At 41.0% G+C, this 20114-nt stretch overlaps 1 protein-coding gene and 1 long non-coding RNA gene across 2 annotated transcripts in view; both read left to right on the forward strand.

The window, feature by feature from the left end:
- Positions 1 to 20114, forward strand: part of LOC110526122 (Kv channel-interacting protein 2-like) — a 109876-nt gene that overhangs the window by 9995 nt on the left and 79767 nt on the right. The gene's annotated exons all lie outside the window — the stretch shown is intronic.
- Positions 2862 to 4761, forward strand: LOC110526134. Its single transcript, XR_002473891.2, has 3 exons — positions 2862 to 3488; positions 3738 to 3880; positions 3991 to 4761. It is a non-coding gene; the product is annotated as an uncharacterized LOC110526134 (long non-coding RNA).

Raw genomic sequence — 20114 nt, forward strand, 5'->3', positions numbered from 1 at the left:
CATAGAAGTGACAGATTAGTGACAATGTGATAAATATAAAACTATTTGCAGAGATTCTTAGAGTATAAAAGGCCATAGTCTGTAATTCACTTCAGTTATTGTTAGAAAGAACGACGATACTGGGAATACTTGTAATGTAATCTGATTTCAGAAAAACTTTTCTGCGTGTCATCTCTTCTCCCTCACCTCTGCCCTACTGACTATCTTCCCACCTGCTGCATGCTTCACTTGTGTCAAGCTCTCATCTCGCTCTTGTCTCGTTTACAGCTGAGGTATTCCACAGCAGCCTGACTGCCATTATATGCTCTCCTCGTCTCGCCTTGCCTCATTTTATGCTCTAAATCTATACCTCAAATACTCCATGGTTTCTGTTGATTCACTCCTCTCCCTTGTTTCTGTGTTGACAGAGCAACACTCACAAGTCTCCAGTAATGCTATGGGGAACTTCGAGCCCAAACTCCGTTGGATTACGTGTACTGTCCAGGCGTTTTTAGGATGGTGACATTACGGCATGGTTTGACATATTAATTCCATGACAAATTTCAACCGTCTTCTAGGGGCATCGCGAGTGCCTGTTACCATCTTGTAGGCTCAAGCGAGGTCGTTGTGGGTGGGGGTGTGGACCGGCTTAAACTGTGGGCTATAGCTACAAACATCTCGGGTCCAATCCCGGTGCTAAGCACTCCTTTTTAAATTTTAGCAACAATACACACAATACAATACAATACACACAAATCTAAAAGTAAAATAATGGGATTAAGAAACGTATACATATTATATCAAGCAATGTCGGAGTGGCATTGACTAAAATAGAATAGAATACAGTATATGCATATCAAATGAGTAAAGAAGTATGTAAACATTATTTAAACATTATTAATGTGACTAGTGTTCCATTATTAAAGTGGCCAGTGAGTTCAAGTCTATGTATATAGGGCAGCAGCCTCTAAGGTGCAGGGTTGCATAACTGGGTGGAAGCCGGCTAGTGATGGCTATTTAACAGTCTATTGGCTTAAGATAGAAGCTTTGTTTGTTTTTCCGTCTCTCGGTCACAGCTTTGATGCACCTATGCACCTATACTGACATTTCCTTCTGGATGATAACCGGGTGAACAGGCCGTGGCTCTGGTGGTTGAAGTCCTTGATTATATTTTTGGTCTTCCTATTGTAATGGATGTGAAATGGCTAGCTAGTTAGCGGTGGTGCGCGCTAATAGCATTTCAATCGGTGACGTCACTCGCTTTGAGACCTTGAAGTAGTGGTTCCCCTTGCTCTGCAAGGGCCGCGGCTTTTGTGGAGCGATGGGTAACGATGCTTCGTGGGTGACTGTTGTTGATGTGTGCAGAGGGTCCCTGGTTTGCGCCCGGGTAGGGGCGAGGGGACGGTCTAAAGTTATACTGTTACACTATGACATCGTGTGCTGTAGGTGTCCTGGAGATGTCCTGTGGTATAATAAAAGTCAGAAACATTTATTCCGGTGTCAAAATTGACTACAAAGTGTAAATAGGACGATTTTGGTCATAAAGTCAGTCTCGTCTCAAATGTAGTTTGGAACCTGAGTACGTCACAACAAGTAAATGGAGGTTGGGTTTGGATTTCAATCATTTTAACAATTCATGCCCCCTTTTGCCAAACTCCAAGTGCAAATCGCCCCTCCACCCACTTAGCTTCCCTTCATTGAATGGGGCTCCGTTGTTTCATGCACCTAAGCACGTTCAAAGGATCACGACCGTTTGACGCTGGTAAGCCCTATATGGATTGATCAAGCCGGCTCCAGTTCGACAACGCATGCTTCCAGCAGGATGCACAGCCAACTATGGTTTGCCGTGCCCTGCTGAAGGACCCTATCATGCAGAATATGTGGTTGGAGATCATTGGTCCCCAAGTCTGTACCAGTAACACTACCTTACTTGAATAAATTGATATCGTAGCTAACGACGTTAAATAACGTTATTGCTGGTTGTATAGTTAGCTCTCTTTGATAACGCAAGGCAGGCTAGCTAACATTTTAGCCAATGTTAGCGTAACTAGCTAGATAACAAGCTCGATAACTAGCTAGTTAACTACCTCAATACAACTTAGTTAGGTCGAAACTCATACAGGTTTGTGTATTGTCGAGATGCTGCTGGTTATGAACCATATCATTTGATAATGCTAGAAAGGCAGGCTAGCTAGCTAGCTAGCTACAGGTGCCCTCAGGCCCATACTCCGCTACTTTGATGGTTTTTAATGCTTTACTGGGAAGCTTATTAGAAGTAGACTTGCTCATGTTATTTATATTGGAGCTGGGTGCAGGGTGAGCTGCGCTAAGTGGTCTTCCTACTAGGGCACACCGCCTCAGTGTAACAGTGTAACTCTGGTTCAAAGGCTCATGATTACTGCATACAATAGCTGTAGGATCAACAGAGGTATTCGGGGGAATTAGGGGGACATAAATTAAGTTACTTACATTGTGTCTGCCAACGCCCCTAGCATAATGTACATTTGATGCAGCATTATGAAGACTCATTGTCACAATGGTAGGGGTTAACTGAGCTGGTCTTGGGTCATTGATAAGTAATTGTTTCAACGCAGCCTTGAAATGCGTGGACAGAGTCCAGGAGCCAAGATTATTTGGATGGAGTCCGTCATTCCTGTAGAGTATCGTCTGTTTCCAGAAGGTGTCAAAGTTATCTATAAATGTGACTCCAGCAGAGCTAAAATAATGTTTTAGCCAGATGTGTAATACCAGTAGCCTGCAGAATCTTTCACACCCGCGGCCCAACGATGGTACTGGACCTGAAATGATAACCCTAACCCTAACCCGTTTTTCGTCTTATAATGCTAAAAGCAGTTCTTTAAAATACATTTTCAGATGTTCCGAGCTCGGCCTCCTGATGTCATTGGACCCCTCATAGGTTTACGACAGTGTCAGCTCCCGGCATCTATCGTAGAACAGTTGGAAACAGCCTTGTTATGTCCTGTACTCGTGCTCCTGGGTAGCACAGAGTTTTTGCCTTGGGGACCGAGATGTTTCTCACCATAGAGCTGCCTATGATGACAGCTAGCGATGTTAAATGGGCCGGTCTCTCAGGCAGCCTCACGGTCTGGTGAGGGTGGGAGCTCAGAGGATCTGAACCCGAGGTAGAAGCCACCAGAGAGGGAGACAGAACAGAGGACAAATACGCAGGAACATCTGGATCCAGGGCGTCAAAGACGTTTCTGTTCTGTGTCAGGTCCGGGCTCAACATCTCCAAACAGACCCTCGTTATCAGAGGACGCTTTCTTCGACTTCCACGGCGAGTGACGTATCTCCACGGCTGGTTGGGTCGAGAACAGCTCCGTTCTTCAGGGAATGAGTCGGGGTCTCCCTCCTTCGTTCTCCAGCTCCATTCTCCAGTTGGCAGCCGCACATGTAACATAGAGAAGACCAGCAAGGGGACCCTCAATATCACGCAGGCATGCCCTCACTGTCAGCTGTAAATGGAGCAGGGAGGACACTTGAATCAGGTTGGTGACATTTGACCTGGTTAAAGGTCAAAACAGTTTCTAGTTCCTGTCCCAATTCACCTTTATAACTTTGCCTGGTGCAATCATCCTGATCGCTGCGTTTTCCATTCTTTTTCACTTCACGTCTTGATATCTGAAGTGAAATAGAAAGGTGAATGCAGCAATCAGGTTGGTTCCACCATGCTAATCATAACCACCATTGATAATGTAATCAGTGCTCTGTGTGTGTGTTTGTGTGTGACCGACCAGAATGTTTGATGAGGGGCCAGAAGCTGATCTCTGCTGCCATGCCCATCAATGTGGCGCTGGCAAAGACCTCACCTCCAGACCTCACCTCCAGCTTCACCCCTTGCCTGCTCACCAACGGTCGTCAATCGGGAGACCGGGATTAGGTAGGTTTAGTTTGACCTGTTCAAACTTCAACATAGTATATGTTTGTTTGTCCAATATCACTTATCCTGCCATTGGTAATAGAACAGTGACTGTGTGTATGTGTTCACAGATGTATCTATGGAACCAGCACTTGGAGACTTGCAAGATGATGTGATGTAGTTCTGACCGACAGAGAGGCTTGATACTGACGTCTCTGAATGGAGAGAGACCTGGCACTCAACACATCCACAATGTGGGACTAGTAATGATACAGTACAGCAGAAATGTCCAGTATTTGCAACACCCTTTCATTCCATGAGTAACTGATATACTCTGCCTATTTATACAGATGGAGAGATCTGTAGATGCTTTTGCCAGACGACAGCCTCGGTCGTTTGATGGGGAGTCTATAATTGAGTAGCTATTATCTGACCTGTTCAAACATTATCATACTACCTGTTTGTGTTTCAGATATTACATATCCTAACTGCCATTGCTAATGGAACAATGACTATGTGTTTATGTGTTCACAGAAACATGTATTGAGCCAGCACATGGGGAGACTTGCAAGATACGATGAAGTCCAGACTGAGAGACGGGCTTGATAATGTTGTCTCTGAATGGAGAGAGACCTGGCACTTTGCATTACAATTTTACTAGACATAACTTTGACTTGTATTGTCTTTTTTTATTATTGAATTGAATGGTATCAGTCAATATGGGGAGGGAGAAACCCGGTGTATTATTCATTCAGGATTAGGGTACTTCATTCAGGATTAGGGTAACAGACCACACAGGAAGTTATGACCACCCTGACATGTTTGCCAAGATAGCCCCATTACCACCAGGCAAAATGTTGATAGGCAAAGTATCTGTATAGACATTGTTGTATTAGCAGAACACTGCTTCTATGGTAATTATGTAAATAGTTGGACCTGTTACTACAATTGAACAATTGCATTCTCATATTACTCTGTAGGCTACTGACCTATTCAAAGCTTCCTCCGGTATCACACAAAATATATCTGCCTGTAGGTGTTGAATTCAACCTTTGTGAGGTTTGTTTGTTGTGATTGAGTGGTGGGAAATATCTGCGGGCAAGGTTCTGACAGATGGGCGTGTCTTGGTGGTTACAATGGCACACCCAAGAAGCACCCACATCAAACCACACCCACAAGTCAACTCACGTATGGCTTCTGTCAGGGCCGCCAGCATTTCCTGAGGACCAAGCCAAAAAACGAGGCTAAATCAGTGGCTGCAGTTCCCGTTTAACCCTAACCAATCAGAATTATTACATACATTTAATCCAATGCCTAAACTTAACAAAGAGCTCGGAATGAATGCCTAAACTTAACATCAAGGTTAGTTTCGATTTCACTTTTGCGCAGTTTGGCTTACAGCTAACAGATGGCAAAACATAATTAAAAGGCCAGCACATTCGGTGATCTCTGTTGCCTACAGATACGACAAATGTCTCCATTTGTCTTTGAGGTTACATTGCAAATGTGTATTCTCTATCACACACACTGACTCTCCACTCTGTTCTTTTGGGCCATCAGAAGGTCTCACAGCATGTGTCCTTGTCTACCACCCTCCATCCCTTCGTCTCCCTTCCCACCTTCCCCACCTCCCCCCCTTCCCCTCCCTCGTTCCCCTCCTCCCTTACGAGAAAGCTGTGAAACATCACCTTCATCCATCATCGACACACACACACCTCTCACACACCCACCGAAAATACGCACACCTCACACACACTAAAAATGAATTCCAATTAACAGCAGTCTGCCTGGGAGAAGGGGGAAGAGAGGAGAACAGATAAAAGAGACAGCGTGTACATGTCCGAGAGAAGAGGAGAAAGGTTAGGGAAGGAGAGGAGAAATAAGGAGTGAGCTGAGAAGGGAGGATAGGATAAGAGAGAAAGAGATGACATGATGAAAAGTACAAAGAAAGAGGGAAAGGGGAGGATAGGAGAAAGAAGAGAGAGCTGAGATGAAGCATGCACAGACAACAATATATCACAGTCTCATGTCATTTATTGACGTCCTATAGTAAACGTATATTTTTGAATAGTAAACTGACTTCATGTCCCAAGGTCCTGTATTGTTTTTTTTATAAAATAGGGGACCTGTGAGGATTTCTTACACTGGACAAGTTATTACAGCTGTTGATAAGTCATTGATAATAATATGGCAATTTTTTATATTGGATAAAAGTTGAGGAACACTCCAGCTGTTGAACAATAGGAAAGTAATTCTGATTTGAAAATGTGTAAACTTGTAACTCCACTTTTATAAAATGGCTATTGAATGTTGTGGTACATCTACTGGAGAGCTCTTCTTTGTCTACACCCATTCAGCATTGTTCACACCCTTCTAAGCCTTAGCCCCACCCATCTCTTTAAGGATTCATATCTGAGGCCATGTGGTAAACACACGCTATGTCAAATAAAATCAAAGTTTATTTGTCACATGCACAGGATACAGAAGTTGTAAACAGTACAGTGAAGTGGTTACTTGCATAGTAGCAATATCAAAAACAGAAGGTGTCCAGATAAAAATATTTTATTAATATTTTACCATTGTTCGTTGACGCTTACCCAACACACTTGTCTAAATTGATGGGTCATGTGAAGGAAATGATATAACCCCCCCCCCCCCCCCCAGCTACATCTAGCGAAGTGGATGGGTCACTATTGTCTAGACATGTTCACATTTCATGAAATACAATAGATGGCCGTAATCAACCCCAGACACAGCTGGCTAATTTGATGGGTCATGTAATAATCCAGCCGAGTCTTTTGGTAGCTTTTGGTAGCTTACTTAGCTAACTAGGTAAATAATGAACCAGCAAAATCCCAACTCATACTACTACCAATACAAACATTGTCTTAACTATAGTATGAATTTGCAGGTAGCTAAAGCTAACAAACTAAGTTCAATGTAAGCTAGCTAACATTAGGCTATAACTAGCAATACAAATGGGTTTCTGATTCAAATAATATTACTACACAGATCATACACGTCAGCAAGCTAACGTTTGCTAGCTAACTAACAGTACGCTTTATCTTGCAGTAAAAACAACTTTCTGGGCCTCCCGAGTGGCACAGCGGACTAAGGCACTGCAGGGGCGTCACTACATATCCGGGTTTGTTCCAGGGCTGTGTCACAATCGGCCATTATTGGGAGTCCCATAGGGCGATGCACAATTGGCCCAGCGTCGTCTGGGTTAGGGGAGGGTTTGGCCGGCGAGGCTTTACTTGGCTCATCACACTCTAGAGACCCCTTGTGGCAGGCCGGTGACTGCAGGCTGACCTTGGTCATCAGTTTAACGGTTTTTCTGCCGACACATTGGTGTGGCTGGCTTCCGGGTTAAGCAGGTGGGTGTTAAGAAGTGTCGTTTGGTGGGTCATGTTTTCGGAGGACGCATGACTCGACCTTCACCTCCCGAGCCCGTTGGGGAGTTGCAGCGATGAGACATCATAGAAATTGGGGAGGAAAAAGGGGGGAAAATACAATAATAATAATAATAATAAAATAAACTACTTTCTGACAAAGTTAGAAAATGTAGCTAGACTCTAACCCTTAAACATTGATTAACGCTTCACGGCAGACTGGAACCACTTAACTCCGTTTTGTTTAAAGATACATATTGTTTGGCCTTTTTTGTCAACACACTCTGGTTCACACTGACTGTGGCGTGTGGAGAAAATAGCCCGTCACTTTTTCCAACGGATCTGTCGATACCGCCTGCTAAATTCAAGGCATCAATGTTTTTGATAAAAGTAGTAAAACCTTTGTAGTACTCAATGGCTAATGTTATATCTTTCATAAATGGTGCAGTAGAAAGCACTGTCAACACATACTGAACAGCTCACGTTGTAGACAGAAGCATGCTACAATCCAAGCTCATCTCCCAGCATGTCCAGCCCAACCATTATCTCAGCCAATCATGGCTAGTGGAAAGGTTCCTGTCTTTTTCCGTGGCTAAACCAACTAAGCCCGTAATTTAACAATTTTATTCGTATTTATGGATGGAATATAAGTTTGTTATTAAGGCACATGAAAGTTCACATGTTCCAGAAGGCATTTCTGCCCCAAAACACATTTTGATCAAAAATGTATGTTAAAATGCTACTCCTGTGAAGTAGTGACGTGCGACATACGACTAGTTTCCTGAAACGAGTCACATATAAGGGGGATCAAACATATGTTCAATAAAATTCAAGAGTTGATTAATTTTCGGTCCTTGCATTTATGTCAGTGTAAGTTGCCATTATATTATATATTAAGCATTAATCAATTAAATTAGACATTGAACTTCATCCCTGTGAGAACCCTGGATCTAGCTGTCGGACATGTTTTTGTGTAAAGATCTCAGAAAAGCAGTGTAACATTTCAAGTCTCCTTATGTTTCGTTTTCATGGGCAAACAAATCCCAAATAATGTATGCATTGCGAAATCGAATGCTTCTAACCGAAAGAGTAACCTTACTTCGATAATTAAAACCTAAATCGATACTGTAATTAATGTGGTTCTTCAATAATACTTGTTGGATGCACATTTGGTGTCCAGATGATTAGTTATGCTGTGATATTTTCACACATCTGATCGAAAAGGAATTTTCTGAGTGACAGTCAAGAGACAAACAGCTGTTGTGATCGAACATGCAATGCAACAACAGCCCAAGTGCTGGAAAAAAGGTGTTCGCAAAGAATGTCCAGAATATTTGTGTTGTCTCATTCGTTACGCCGGTGAAGACAGTTGTGCCTGGATCTACGTTGGATCTAATATCCTAGCAACTTGATGTTGATCATCTGTTGTCTTTATGTCCAGCAGGGTCTTGTTAGATTTAACAGAGAAAGCATCAAGGTAATGAGTTCATGTTTTTGTAGTGGGCAGTAATATTTGACATGTGTATATACAGTATTAATGATATGATAAAATCCTCACGAATGACTCGTAATAAGACTAAGAAGTTAGCCTAATAAAAATCTGACTTCAAAGATAATTAAAATATACACTCAAGCATTAGGCAATACGTTGACGTAGACCAGCAGTAATTGGTCTGAGAATGGTCTATATCAAAGGCATATATTTATTTAACATTGTACAATGAATGGATTAAAATACAAGGCACAAAGCTGAAGGTACAAGGCATTAACAAGCATTACAAGACATTATTCCTAGCACACAGATCCTAAGGTTAACTTACAGGACAAAGCATGAACAAAGATATTCTTACTAGGCCAGAGGCCTAGAAGCCTAGGACATCAGAACTGATCATGCAACCTTCCTCCATGGACTGGATACATGATAAGAGAGAGAGAGAACAAAGGCATTTCATTCCAGTTATAACATCTGAAGGTGTAACCTTTCAACCCAAGACCAACCACCATTGACCAATCAAGCGATACCAAGTTTACAGTGTAACCTGACCACCAAGGCCCAATCTCCACAGGGTGTCACAGCATCTTATTAATGCATATGTGGGGGATGAGGCCAATATAAATGAGATGACGATAGAATCTTTTTGAGAGTCATTTAGAGTTCACCCTGTACAGATACAAGTTACCACAGTGATAATACATCCATATACTGTAAATAGCATCATCATTTTCCTCATTGAACAAGTTTCAGATAAGTGTAGATACCAAACATTGAAACTATAGGACTATTCTATCACATTCAACAGTCAGACCTCTGAATACTGTAGAAACATTTTCCCCCTCGGAAGTGGGAAAGGCTGACTTGTCCTTTGGCATTGTTCCTTTGACATTGTTCTCGGTCTTCCAACTCCAGGTGTCAGAGAGCGCATAAATGAGGGGCAAGCCTACATTTTCATGTTTCTGTGCCTCGGATTGGACACCGAGTCTACAGTGCCCAATTGTGTAGGATAGACTAGTCTGTTTTGAAGTGTCTGTCCTATATCTGAGAGATATGAGAAAGGTCAGGAAACTTCATATAAAAAAATAGACACATTTAACCCTTTTTTTTAGGCACTTTAGGTACTTTCATTAATTTTTTCAACTGGTACCGGGCTACCTTCAGGTGAGTCTTGTGAGGATTGTGGGCTTCCTAGAGCAAATTGTATTAGTGTGTAGCCCAAACTGTTTGGACGCTACAGACAGAGGTTGGCAGATCAGTGATACCGAATTCAGACGGTTACACCCCCCTTTTTGGGGTCTCGGTTAGTTATTAGCAGGATGTCGTGCATAATGTCACTTCCTCCAGAGTCCATAGAATGGGTAAGGCCTCTGGGAATAGGACACGGGGCTGTTATTCCATGTTTTGAACATTTTAAGCAAAAGGAAATGGCGAAGAGCAGGGGCAGAGAACTCAGAAACACTGATTTTGGAATGAATGATCACTTCCCCACGGAGATCAGTGAAAGGAGAAAAAACTGTATCCCATCATGAAGGAAAAGCGTTGAATCAACTAGTCTCCTTGGTGATTAGGGTTGGGGAGGAACGGATTACAAAAAAAACGGTAACTGTAATCCGTTACGTTACCAGCAGAAATATTGTAATCAGATTACCGATACTTTTGAAAAACTAGATGATTACTTCGAGGATGACTTGAAATTCAGAACGGATGTTGGCAGGAAAAAAAATCTTTGACACTTCTCCGCAAACAACAGAGTAGAGCTGGCTAATAAGTCCTTAGTTTTGGGATCATGCTCAGGTAAAACAATTTGACTAATTGACAGTATACTTCCATATTTCCAAGTCATATTCTTGAAGATCAAGGGGTATAACATTTATTGGAATGACTGGAATTCTGATATACTTTGGTTTTTAATGTAAAGATAAAATGTTATCGTATAAAATGATATGTAGTAGAAAGCGATGGGTTAGAAGAAGCCTACATAACCAACCCATAAAGTAACATGTAACATCCATATATGCCTGGCTATGTAAACTTTATCAATGATTTATCCTGCAATAGATGTCGTTCAATTGGTAACATACATTGTTGTCTTCTTTTAATGTCTCTTAAGTGGAAAGTAATCTAAAAGTAACAGAATGTAATCAGATATGTCAAATAGAGGCACTATGGGCTCAAGTACATCTGCCTCACCAGGCACCCATATTGGTAGGATGTGTGTATATAGACCTCCTAGCTCTAAGGTGTCCTATCTGGATGACTTATGCACTGGGTTTGACCAGGCCACAGATAGTAACAGAGATGTATTTATCTTGGGTAATTTTAATATAAATGGGAAGGATCACGATAATTGAAATAGAACTCAATTAATGAGATATGCCGAGAGCTGTGGTTTGAAACAAATGGTTAATGATACTACTAGATCATCAACTAAGTTAGGTCACCGTTCGGACACGTGCATTGATCTGATCTTCTGTAATATACCATTGCAATGCTTAAAAGCCAGATCAATGCCAGTGGGCTGGACTGACCATAATATTGTGAACATAACCATGAACACCAAGGTTCCAAAGAAACTCCCAAAGGATTGTGGTCAAGAGAAATTGTAAAACGTTTAGTCATGAGCTATTTCAAAATGAATTGGCTGCTATACCCTGGGAGCTGATTTATCTAGAGGATGATTTAAATCACGCTACAGAATGTTTTATTGATTTGCTAACTGAGGTAATGGACCATCATGTCCCAGTAAGAAAGAGTACAGTCGGGGCGCGTCCACCTCCATGGACTGATGTTGAACTGGGTGAGGCATTTTCTAAAAAAAAATATCACAAAAGTCTTAGCAGCCAAATCTAAACTAGAAATTGATTAACAGAATTAAAGAACACGACGTAATTAACAATAATGCTTTTTAAAAAAGGTATGGGATACAGTTAAGGGCTTACTTGGTTCATTTCATGCCCATCTAGTGTGGATGTTGACGGGAGAACAATAACAAAACCAGCTGATTTTGGCAATCATTTTGCAGATTTTTTTTTACAAAAAACTTTTATTTAATGAGCAAATAAGCTATTGTCCAATGGAATGATGATCATATTATGAGCAAAAAAACAACTTTCCCTTTTAGTCTACAAATGGTGTCAGTATATGAGCTATTAAACCTATTGAAGTTATTACCCAATGGTAAATATACATGTTATAATTTTATGGCAAAGATTTAACTTCGCTATGCTGCTCCCCAGATTGCAGCTTCACTGAAATACATATTTAATTGGTAACTGGAAAAGGGGACATTTGCAATTGTATGGAAGCATGCGAAACTGTGTCCAATCCAGAAAGACAGCAAAGAACCCATTACTCCTCCCAATAGTCAACCAATTAGTGAACTCCCTTCACTCAGTAAGATATTGGACGGTATTATGAGTAGATAAGTATGGGAGTACATGGAAAAGAATGATCTGATTACAGCCAATCAGCATGCTTAACACAAAAATCATTCCACTACTACTGCATTGGTTGACATGACTGACCAGTGGCTCAATGCTATGGATACTGGCAGGTTTGTGGGTGTACTATTTTCAGATTTTAGTGCATTTGATTTAGTGGATCATGAAAAAAAATTATTGCATTATGGGTTTAAGAAGGCAGCATTGAATTGGGTACAGTCATATATAACTTACAGGAAACAGTCCACCTAGATCAATGGGTCGTTTTCTTCCCCTCGTGCTTTAAACTGCGGAATACCACAGGGCAGCTGCCTTGGGCCACTTCTTTACTTAATATATACCAACAATCTTCCTTGTGCCTTATCTGAAACTCAAGCTACTATACTTGTAGATGGTATTACAGTTTATACAGCAATACAATCGGTTCCACAGGTACAGCAAGCTCTACAAGTAGATCTGAGAAATATCAGGGAGCAGGTTTGCCTGGAACAAACTTGTTTTGAACACCAAGAAAACCAAGGTTATGTTGATATGTTCCACCAGGAAAAGGCCAACACAGCATGGGATACAATTAAGTATGGGGGGGAAGTACAAATTGAGGAACTGGCAGAAACCACACTACTAGGGGTGCAGCTAGACAACTGCCTATCATTGTCGTCGCAAATAACTAATCTATGTATAAAAAACAATACATGCATGATCAGAAGGATAACTAATTATTTACCGGGAAAGATTCTTAAGCAAACAGCCCAAGTATTAATTGGGAGTCAGGTGAACTACTGTTCTGTGTTCTGGGGAAATGCATCAGCAAGTTCAATTAGGAGGCTGCAAATTGGACAGCAAGGATTGTTTTAAGGTGGAGATATGGTTCTTCTGTTGTAGTCATGCTCAATGCTCTTGGTTGGTCATTAAATCAACAAGATAATTGAAAAAAGACATGCTTATTTTATTTCACAATGCACACCATTTAAAACGGCCAAGTTCTATTCACAACAGTATTCAGCTGGTAAGAGACAGACATTTAGTAAATACTAGGAATAGATTTTCCACCATCTATGTGTTATCTAGACAGAAAAGAGACAAAAAATCAGAAACCTTTCATTATATAAATTCAAACAATACTTTAGAACCATTTAAATATAATAAATTGGGAGGTTGTGCGGGACTATGGTAGATGAAGGAATCAATCTATCAATTCAGACTGTTAGAGTATTTATCTGGTCAATATGTCAGTGCATTATGTTTGTTTGTGTGTTGTATGTGTGTTATATGTGAAAATGATTGTATTATATATTGTATTTTAATGTTTAAGGACCCTTGGAAGATTAGTCCAAATTAGGACTAAAATAGATCCTAATAAAATATAATAAAATATCAAATGGTTCCACCCCCTTTTGGGGGTCGCAGAGCAAAACGAAGAACACCATCGTGTTTGTGAGAGTCTCATCTTTCCATATGAGACTCATCTTTCCATATCTTTCCATCAAATTAGTTAGTAGGCTGTTTTTGTTTTTGTGACAAGACCACCTTCCACCGCAAATGCAGAAGGCCGCCATTGGCGGATGCGGTGGATTGATATGCAGCCCATGCAAAAAAAAAACAGATATCTGTAGCTTAAAGAGACAGATTTTGATGAAGATATTTGTTTTATTATGCTATTTGGATTTCCGTGAGGCGCGGACATCAACTCTAGAGGGAAACAATACAAGGGGCTTGAAGTAGACTTCTTGAACATGAGTTTGGAGCTCAGAAATGAAAGTACTGGAATAGGCCTACCTTGAAAATCAGACATCTCCTCAATTTGGTGCTTGATAAGTTCTCCTGCTCCCTCATAATTATCTGTGATTACATTTTTGTATAATTTTTTTTGTGAGAGATGTGGCAACTGTTGTTTGTTTCCCGCCACTTCAATTGTAGGGTGTTGTGCTACTCTCTTGTGGTAAAACCACATGTGGTTATTAGACTTCAAAACTTGGTTTTCCGTAGAAATCCTTCCTTTAAAAAAGGAACCTGGTTTTTGGTTACTTCTCATAATAAAAACAGCGACGTTGAGATTCAAATGATGAGATTAATGCTATTCATGGCTTTATTATGTGTGCCTGTGTAGGCCACATACTGTAGGCTACAGAAAAATCGCCATTCATACATCCAATCTATTTAGTCATTTAATGTCCTCATTATTCTCACATATTTTAGAATGTAATAATAATTTGAATATCAATGCATTGGCAAGGCCAAAATAAATCATACTTCAATTGGTAAAGGCCTACTTTAAAACTATTTTTTTACTTTTGCATGCTTTTGGGCGAGGGGGGTTCTATATTATGCCCTATATGTACAATGATATAAATTATGCAATTGTTTAACACTGATGTCCTTAATTTACAATTAAGTGCTTGAAAGAGTCCCTGAAAGTCCTTGAATTTGACTTGCCAATGTCTGTATGAACCAAAGGATGTATAGTCCTAGGTAGCGGCATTGCCAAAATTTTGGGGCACCAAGAAAAAAAACCTACCAGGCCCCTAACATAGAAATCAGAATGTTTCAGATTAAACAACGTACTGAACAATATGTGTTTTTAAATGTGCTAACTATAAGCTTCTGCTGCTCTATACTAATACTGTTTAATAGTATACATATCAAATAGAATACGTGTTTAAGTGTGTTATGCTGCTGCTGCTGCTACAAAACAACTGCCTCACCTCCAAGGTCCTCTGTTTCAACTTCAGGTAATAGACACACGTCGGAATTTTTGTCTATAGCAGTAGTAGTAGTAGTAGTAGTAGCATCTACAGTATGGATAGGTAGGCTACATGTTAGGTTTCAATTTTAGTCTAGCTAGCTAACAAATATCACGCAAATATTGGGGAATACAGTTATAATAATATCTAAATAATAGCTAATTAGCTAGCCATAGCTGGTAGTGGTGGCTCATCATCATCATGTTAGTAATTACTGCTCTGCCCGAGCCGAGTGAGTCCACGGTAGGCAGCTACCTGTAGCTAGCAAGCGATCAAGCTAGCTATATTGGCTAGCTAGACTACTCAGTTCGGCAAGCCGTCTGCACTGACTTACCACTCGAATCCTTCTACTCGTAGTGAGCTATTTTTTTCCTCGTAGTGAGTTTCCTTTCTTTCCTTTTTCTGGAAACCCAATTTCGTTTTTGAGGGGGACATAGTGGTTATCTCTCGTGAATGCTTAGGCTAGATGCCTGGAGCAACTCTCAGATCAGACACACCTAGGTCTACGTTGTTGTATAGGTGGAGTTATGGGCCAATTTGCATATGGTCACTTCTATTCCTCTTAAGTACACGTGGAACTGCATGAGCATCCTTTTTATTTGAGTTTCAAACCATTTAGAAATGTTTACCCCAATGTCACACATTTGCCCCATTATTTATAGAAAGACCCATTTAGGCACACAGCTCCCACATGAGGTCTAGACAGTTTAGGCTCACAGAAACAACCCTACGGTTTAGTTAATGGATTCATTCTACTGGGTTAAGCGTTAAGGTTTTGGATAGGGTTCAAACAAAAAACAACTTGAGTTAAATTCAAACATTATTTCCGATTGGATTAACAGTTCAGGGTTTAATTCTGATTGGTTAAATTAAGGATTAAGGTTTGGGATATGGTTAATGAAGTTCAGCCATTAATTCTGATTGGTTAAATGAAGGATTAAGCTTTGGGATAGGAATAAAACAGAAAAACAACTCCATGGTTAAGTTTAGCCATGAATTAAGACTGGCCTAACACATTTCGGATGGATTGTGCAGTGGTCGAAGCAGTGAGCCCCTGCTCCATAGACGGTGAGTTCAATCCCAGGTCTAGGCATTTGTTTAGATTTTTTTATTGTATTTTTTAGTACGGTGTGACTGCTTCTCCCAATGTCCTGGGGACCTGCAAAACATTACATCCCATTTAGAATATGAAGGGACAGAAGGAGATGAATGGATACGGGAGGACAGGGTGAGGAGGAGAGGAAATGACAAAAGAGAAAGATGATGAGAGAAGAGAATGGAGGAGTGTATTCTTTCATTCATGGTACTGGTGAGCTATAGGGTGTTCAGGCTTTATTGCCAGCCCTTCACTAACTACCTTATTACACTAATCACAGTCTTTATGATTATATTGGTGAATCGGGTGTTGCTTTAGGACCAAGGCTGAACCTAAAGTCTGCACACACTGTAGAGCTCTCTCTATCCCACCCTCTCTCTAAATGTTTCCAAAATTCAGATGTTGATGTACTAATGGTTGCCAGGGGAATAGGGGGATAGAACCCTTGCCTTATTGATCATTATCTGTGTTTGTGTTTGTGTGTGTGTTTGTGTGCACGTGTGTGTGTGTGTGTGTGTGTGTGTGTGTGTGTGTGTGTGTGTGTGTGTGTGTGTGTGTGTGTGTGTGTGCGTGTTTGTGTGCGTGCATGCATGCGTGCATCTGTCCCTGCCTTTTTCTGTCTCTCCCATGGCTGTCATAGGCATCTCTCTCTTTCTCCCCCTCTCTCCTTCCTTTCCCTCCCCCCTCTACTTCCCCTTTGAGAATTTATGAGCTTGGAAACACACACACACACACACACACACACACACACACACACGTGGTTGTGTGACTGAAATTCTCGAGGCATTTAGGAGAAAGAGTAGATGCCAGCCTCTTCAAGTACCACCAGCTGTTGGCCCTGTGTGAATGGGAGGTGCAGCACGCTGTGTGTCTATGTGTGTGTGTGTGCTTTTAGTTTGTATGTTTCGTTTACTCTCTCTATCCCTGTCTTTGGTGCTGAAGCAAGGAGAGCTCTATCCTTAAACAGCTCTAGTCCTGTATGTGATGCTGAAACAAGGAGTGCTCTAGCCCTAAACAGCTTTAGCCCTGTCCGTGGTGCTGAAATAAGAGGCTTTACTCTTAAAACAGCTCTATCCCTATCCCTGTCCCTGGTGCTGAAACAAGGAGAGCTCTATCTCTAAAGAGCTCTATCCAGGTCTGTGGTGCTGAAATATGCAGAGCTCTCCATTTCTATCTCTCTTTTGCACATTTGCCCCGTCATCAGTATGTGTGAAGTAGCTGTCTCCTCTCTCCTGACCTTTCTGCTCAACCTCACATTGGTTGTGCGTATAAAAATATACCTTGCGCTCTCCCCTCTTTCCCTCTCTGTCCCCAGACTCATTCTGGGTGTTGAAACGCAAGCCTATATCTCTTATCGAGACCGATTACCGCTATATCATTATAGGCATATATCACCAGGCTTTTCTGGGAGCAATTAGACTGTGTCTCTACTGTATAAAAGTGTACTACACCTAGAGAATGACAGGGGCTGTACGTAACAATCACTCATTCCGTTCATCGCCCTTCACCTCTGTACTCTTCTTCGCCATGTTTTTCCTCTTCTTCTACTCCTGTCCTCCTTATCATCTCCTCTTTCGCTCCTCTCAATCTTCAATCTCTTTCTCATTCTATGAAACACTTCTCACTTCTACATTCGCTTCCTCTCCTCCCTTCATCTCCTCCTTTCCTTCTGTCCAAACACGCAAGTACGCATGTAAGTGCACACACCAACGCGAACGCAAACACACACCTGCACATCATCCGTAATCGACAGTCATAAAATACACTTCTCAACATAATGACTAGCTCATGATTTCATGGACATTGTTAGTAGTATTTTGGTAAATAATACATTTTCTAATCAGTGTCTTTTCACACAGATCTTTAGTCATTAGAAGCTTAGAAAGCTTAAAGTAACAGCTAAACCTATGACGCATTCTTCAGTGTGTGTGTGTGTGTGTGTGTGTGTGTGTGTGTGTGTGTGTGTGTGTGTGTGTGTGTGTGTGACGTCCTACTATGGCAGGTGGATAAATGTAATCTAACTATAGCTATCACAGCGGTGAATAAATCCAGTCTAACTATAGCTATTAAACGCCTGAGGGATCTCTCCATTCACACACACACACACACACATTGTTCCCTGTCTCTCTCTTCCATTAAATTTGGATTAACTTTGGGTTCGTAGCCAAGATTAACCTATATGCGTGCATGTTTGTCCGTGCGTGTGGCCCAAATTTGACCTCTAGAAGCAGGATCTTCCGAACACAGACACACTCAAACACACACACACAGTCATTGTGTGTGTGCCTGCCTGCGTCCCTTGTTTGTGTGTGTGTGCATGTGTGCGCCTGTGTGTATGCGAGTGTTTCTAGACCGGTAAAAGTGTGTGACTAGCTTGTGGGAATTGCTTGTCTACTCCAGTCAGCTAGCGAGACGAGATCTTGGAGAGAGATGACCTTGAAACACTCTCACTATGACTCCTACTGAGTACTGCAGAGAGAAAGCAGGAGGGGGAGTTGAAGTTAGGGAGAGGTATTGGAGGGCAAGAGACAAGGGAAGAGAAGACCATGTGAAAGGTGGGAATAGAGAAATGGAAAAAGATAGATGTGAGGTGAGAGAGGGAGCTGTGGAGAGAGAGCTAGAGCACTACATTGCTCCCTGGCATAAGATGAGGAACCGTATCTGACAGACCAATCAACCTGCACAAGTCCTCTATGCTTATTGTTATTGTTCAATGTATGGTTATTTTGATCCTTGATCATTGTTGTTACTGACAATAATGATAATTATTATGTTAATTATGTTAATATTGTAAATCTCCAAAGAAAGCTTTGGCAATATGTAATAAAGCAAATTGAATTTAATTTAATTGAAATTGAGAGAGAAAGAGAGAAATGGACAGAATGTGTATGGAAGAGGGAAGGATGTTTCTCAATTAAGATACTTAATTGAGCTCCTTATCATTTATCTCCTTCTACATCAAGTCAAGCCTTTTTCATTTCACTCTCATCCAACCATCTGAATACTCAATAGATTTGAAATCTGTCTCAAAACGTTCACGTTGTTTAAATGCTAGTGATTGCATTCAGAGGTTGGGGATTGCATTCAGAGGTTGGGTTGTCAATGGAATACTAACACAGCTCAACCAGACTTATTGTTTGTAAATAGGTTTTCACTTAGTCTCAAACTCATATGACACTGATGGGCTTTAAGATAAACAGGGCTGTGTTCATTAGGCACCAAACGGAAGAAAACATACTGAAACCACGAGGAACAACCTGAACTTCTCAAATGTGAGCCGATTCAGGAAACTAGGCGTATGTTGCAAGTCACCACTTCCTAGGAGAGCTGTTTGAACTTTAGCATTTTTTTATTTTTATAAAAGTGTGTTTTTTGGCAGAAATTCCTTCTCGAACATGTGAACTTTCATGTGCCTTAATGTCAAACTTATATGCCATCTGTAAATCTGCCATCTGTAAATAAAATTGTTAATTACGAGCCTAGTTGGTTTAACCATAGAAAAAGTCAGCAACCTTCCCACTAGCCATGATTGGCTGACATAATGCGTGAGCTGGACATGCCGAAAGATGAGTTTGGATTGGTCTGCCATATAGCACGTTTCTGTCTATTGGAGATGGTTTGATTTGTTAAAAAAGTTTGAAATATCCAATAAATGTCATTCCACTTCATGATTGTGTCCCACTTGTTGTTGATTCTTCACAAAAAAATACAGTTTTATATCTTTATGTTTGAAGCCTGAAATGTGGCAAAAGGTCGTAAAGTTCAAGGGGGCCGAATACTTTCGCAAGGCACTGTATGTTGACTAACAAATAGCCTACCAAAATGCATTGTCTGTATTTGCGGGTGAAGGTCGGGTACGGGCCTCAAATTTTTTACTTCATCACATAGAGTCGGGCGGTTGCCAATGGTTTATTAGGGCGGGTGGGTCTTGTCACTTCCTGACCTCTCTGAAGATGTATAGTACCAGTCAAAAGTTTGGACACACCTACTCATTCAAGGGTTTTTCTTTATTTTACTATTTTCTACATTGTAGAATGATAGTGAAGACAACAAAACTATTAAATACCACATCTATGTATCTATCTATATCA

The sequence above is a fragment of the Oncorhynchus mykiss genome, chromosome 1 (assembly GCF_013265735.2).
Source record: "Oncorhynchus mykiss isolate Arlee chromosome 1, USDA_OmykA_1.1, whole genome shotgun sequence".
Lineage (NCBI taxonomy): Eukaryota > Metazoa > Chordata > Actinopteri > Salmoniformes > Salmonidae > Oncorhynchus > Oncorhynchus mykiss.